The sequence below is a fragment of the Sinocyclocheilus rhinocerous genome, unplaced genomic scaffold, assembly GCF_001515625.1.
Source record: "Sinocyclocheilus rhinocerous isolate Xijiao unplaced genomic scaffold, SAMN03320098_v1.1 scaffold775, whole genome shotgun sequence".
Classification (NCBI taxonomy): domain Eukaryota; kingdom Metazoa; phylum Chordata; class Actinopteri; order Cypriniformes; family Cyprinidae; genus Sinocyclocheilus; species Sinocyclocheilus rhinocerous.
In genome coordinates, this window is record NW_015645553.1 from 577623 (window position 1) to 582653 (window position 5031).

The following is a 5031-nucleotide window of genomic DNA, read 5'->3' on the forward strand; positions in this document are numbered from 1 at the left end:
CATTGCGATGTCAATCATGCTGAAGTGCTGTGGTGTGTCTGGCTAATGCGCTGCTAACGAGTCTGAGCGATCGATTGGTAATTGCTGACTGGACTGTGAGGAAATGTGGCGTGTGCTTCTCATGTTTGAGCGTCATGCGATCTCAGGCCTCATGCGTTAATACGTACCTCATGCGAATAAACAGGTTCAAATTGGACGCAGCATCGAGCTAAACCTAGTCTGGAACTAAAATAGTTTGTAACCTTGAACTTTAAGAGGCATCTCAACACCTCTCTCCCTCATTTAAATGTGCAACGAGGACGTCGCTCACGTGAAAGAGGATGATGTTTAGCTTGTAACTCAAGCTGCTCATATTACTTTTCACAACATTCAGTTGGTATAAAGTGAACTATTATTAATCCTAGTGAGCTGCGCAATAACATTTGTGTGACCTTGTTTTGGCCACAAGTTGAATAAGCATTGCTTAAAACAAACCTTTGTTGAAAATGATGACAAAAATGATTGATTGTAAATGTACTTGCATATCAGTTCAGTACTAAAAAGCATTGATTTAAAACAGCTGAACTGAATTCAGATGTATTTTTCATGTTTAGAGTATTGTGCTAACAGCTTTGCTAAATTGGAATCAGTTATGAGACGAATCTCAATTGCATTTCATTTAAGATTTATGCCATTATGTGAGTTACTGCTTATGTATAGTGATCTGGATAAGTAACTAAGATTTAGGATGCTGCTTTAGAAAGAAGTTGCCTGTGGAAGCTAAAGATAAAAAGGTAATTGCGACTTATCTCACATTTCTGACTTTTTTTTTTTCTCTCTAAATTGCCAGACACACACTTACGTGCAGATTTGCGAGATATAAACTTTGTAGTTCATAGATGTGAACTCGTAAAGTCGTAATCACCAGAGAATTTTTTTTTATGGCAGAAACAACAACAACAACAACAACCGAAAAAACAGAATTGTGAGATGTCAACTCATAATTCTGAGGAATAAACTTTGGAAACTGAGGTAAAAAAAAAAAAAGGCATTGCGTGTTATAAATGCAGAATTGTGAGATATAAAGTCAGAATCGTGAGCTAGGAAGTTAGAATCGCAAGATATAAACCTGAAGTTCTTAGAAGAAAAGTCTCAATTGTGAGAGATAAAGTCATAATTACCATTTTATTTACCGGCGGAAAAAAAAAAAAAAACTGAATTGCGAGATGTCAACTCTGAGGAAAAAACTGTGGGGGAAAAAAAATTATTTGTGTTATAAATGCAGAATTGTGAGATATAAAGTCGGAATCTTCAGATAGGAAGATGGAACCTCGAGATATAAACTTGAAATTCTTAGAAGAAAAGTCAAAATTGTGAGAGAAAACTGAGAAATTACCTTTTTTTTTCATGGCAGAAACATAAAAAACAATTGCAAGATGCATAGGCGGAGGGTGAACCAACTCCAGGGTAAAGCTAAAAGCAGCCAAATCTATTAACTACAAACATCATAAACCCGTCTTTTTAGGCAAGAACCAGACATGGGTGTCATGTAGGCTAATAAAATATGTTTAATGGGACTGAATTTGTATTTATTTGTGATTTTACAATTTAATTAAAACATTAGAAACTGATAATTATATAACGTTTCCTTTCCACGGTTATTCAAACGGTGAATAAATTATGTACAGATGCTGCTGGCATCTATCGCAACAAAACTATCGTTATAATCACTGAAGCTGTCTACACTGCGAAACTAATCCCTTACTTACATTGTACGTACATCTGTGCTTTGTTGTTTATGATGAGAGAATTCGTGGAATTCAGTCAGCGAACGCGCGCGCACTCAACAAAGCTGATGAGTTTCAGCGATGACCCATCTGAAGGCCTCTGATTGGCCATTGCATTCCTAAGCTCAACAGAATCGTGTGTGATTGGTTATAATGCGCTACACTGTAAAAATGCCTAAAATGAAATACAGTGCAACATGAGCAAATCTTAATTTAATGCGCAGTCGACACTTTCTATTCATTTACACTTACACACCCTTACAGCCTTACACACGCTCCGCCTATGGCAAGATGTGAACTTACAATTCTGAGAAAAATACTCCGAATTGTGAAAAGGAAAGTCAGACTCAGAATATCTCGCAGTAGTTTATCTTGCAATTCTGAGTTTAAGGAAAAAGTCTGAATTCTGAAAAGTCTGAATTGTTAGATATAAATGCACAATTGCAAGAAAATATATCCTAATAGTGAGAGAAAAGTTGCAATTAGCTTTATTTATTTATTTTTATTCAGCGGTGGAAACAGCGAACTTGAAACTGCAGACAGCGAACATCAGGGTCGATCTCTGAGCTGATTTCAAGCACTGTCGTTCATTCAGGCTTCTGTGGCGTTTGATCAAACACACTTTGAGCATCAGCAGACATGATGGAGAGAGATGATTCATGACTGAGGAGAGGCAGACGAGGTGTGTGCGTGTGTGCGTGTGTGTGTGTGATGAATGTTTCTGTGTCCTCTCTGATCTCTTGAGATCTTTAATGACTGATGCTTTCACATTATGCATGTGTAAGATGTCCAAGAAACAAATCAATGCACTGACATCAGATTAACTTTTTCCTCTCATTTGAGAGAAGAACTATGCGTTGCTTCACTTCACTTTTGACCATTTTTACCTTGACTTGCTTTCTTAAACCTAAGTGTACTGGTGTCAAATAAGTATGTAGCTTAATACTTGATGACGTCACATCACACTGATTCCCTCGACAAAGACCAATAGGATTTTTCCATTGTTTTTGGATTATTGCAGAAAATAAGCTCTGCAATGATTGTTACACATTTTGTTCATAATGATAATCTTCAGGAATGAACACAACATGTATTAAAGGTCATATAGGCTATATCTCAAAGGTGAACTTTTTAGAAATTTGATAACAATAAAACCTTTTAAAATATATAATATGTTTATATTAAAAAATATATATATTTTCAATAGTTTATCTATTGAATTAATGTCATAATATTGTAGAATAATGTTCACATTTATAATATTTATAAAAGGCACAAATATCCCTTATAAAATATTAATGTAATCAGATTAAAATTAAAATTCATATTTTCAATATTTGATCTATATTGAATTAATGTCATAATTATAAAAAAAAAGTAAAAAAAAAAACAATATTTTAAAATTTGTAATATTTTATCTATATTAAATTAATATTATAATATTTAATAATAATAACTTAGTATTTATAATCAACATTTCTCTTGCTTTGTTTGATGGATGGATTTCTTTAACATTAAGCTTATTGCAATGTATTCTAAGATTTATTTTTTATTTTATTTTTATTTGTTTTTATCCATAAAGGATAAATGTGTTCTATTCTATTCGTTTATTCTAATCTATTCTGTTCAATTCTATTTTATTCTATTCTATTCTATTCATTTTTGGAATTTGTTCAGAATAATCTCTCTACCTTTCAAAATAAATTTATATAATGTTTTAAAAATATATATATTTTTATTTTAATATTTTTTTCATTCTTTATTTTAATATTGTATCTATATTAAATTAATATAAAAACATTGCGTAATAATTAACCAAATATTTGTAGTCTTTCATCTTGCGTAGTTTGCCTGTATGTAATATCTGCAATGCATTCTGCAATTTACATTTTTTTCCATGAAGAATATATGCAGTGCTGCTTTTGAATTTGGTTTACTAAATTTACTCAGGTAATCTAAGATAAATATCTCTTTCTTTACTTCTATAATTATGCCTGCTCGCTGCTTACGATACCTTTAATCGCTGTCTATGTAAGCAGCTCAGTAGATTTTGGAGGCGAGCCTGTGTGTCCCGTCGACTCGCTGGCTGAGGATCCAGTCAGGATTAGATAACCAATCAGCTGCCAGATCAGACCGTCGCCCCTGTGACCTAGGGGTCAACACATGGGAATCCTAGTCAGCTGCTCCAAATGTAATATTTAAATAGCCCACACTTCATTACTATGCTGAATAGAGCTGTAATCTGATAGCATTTGTGTCCTATCAGCGTCTCACATGATAAACAAGCCTCCAGTAGCTCAAGACGGCCTGCTGGAACAATAACCAATCCCTGTGCTGATAATGCTGCTTTAGGAGGGAAACCTCTGCGGCACTTATCAATGCACGGCCTGATTGATTGTTGTCCAGTTTTACTCGTGTTTGTTTTTGTTGTGGTGTTCAGGACATGCTCATTTCCCGTCCTCTTTTGCCTGGTTTCAGAATTTGTAAATAGCAGCATGTATAATCAGGAGACTCGGCCGCACGAAGACAATGTCAGCTCTGTTACTCCGGTTTGAACCATGAGCGAAGTCCATTGTGTTGGGTTTTAAAGAGCTCTCAAGACCGCACGCGGATTCATTTCACATCTCGGTCATGTTAAGAAGTTTATGAAGTGCCACCGCAGAGCTGATTGTTTGCGCACGCTTTAGTGCTTCAGGGTTTTAATGTGAATTTCCATCCCGTCCTGAAACGTGCCATATTTACAGCCGCTAATCTCTGAAAGCTCCCCGTATAATCCCGCCAAATATGTTAATTCTGCTGATTGTTTGGAGTCGAACTCGAGAACCTCAGATTATGCACTTAAATTTAAAAATAAGGAATGTTCTAGAGAAGTGCTTCGAGACAACGTGAAACTGCATTAGAAATGCATTTAATGGCAGTAATTTCACATTTTTGAGTACACTCACACTCACACTCACACACATCACATCAGCGGGAGTTGACCTCATGGTAGAGTCATATCCTCCCCAACTGTCCGAACCAAATCCCCCGACACGGCCCGTCCCAGAGCTCCTGCAAGCGGCCTTCATCAAACGGCGCATTTCGGGATGTTTTGCGCTCCTTGAGTCCGATCCACGGCAGATTTCCTCCACAGAAGGACGTCCACGGGAAGCGGTGTGCTGCTGTTGGCTTTATTCTTCCTAGATTTTTTTTGTTTTGCATTATTTTGTGTGTGATTTTGCGTGGAGCCACACGTGACCTCTGCTCCAAGTGCATGCCGACGACG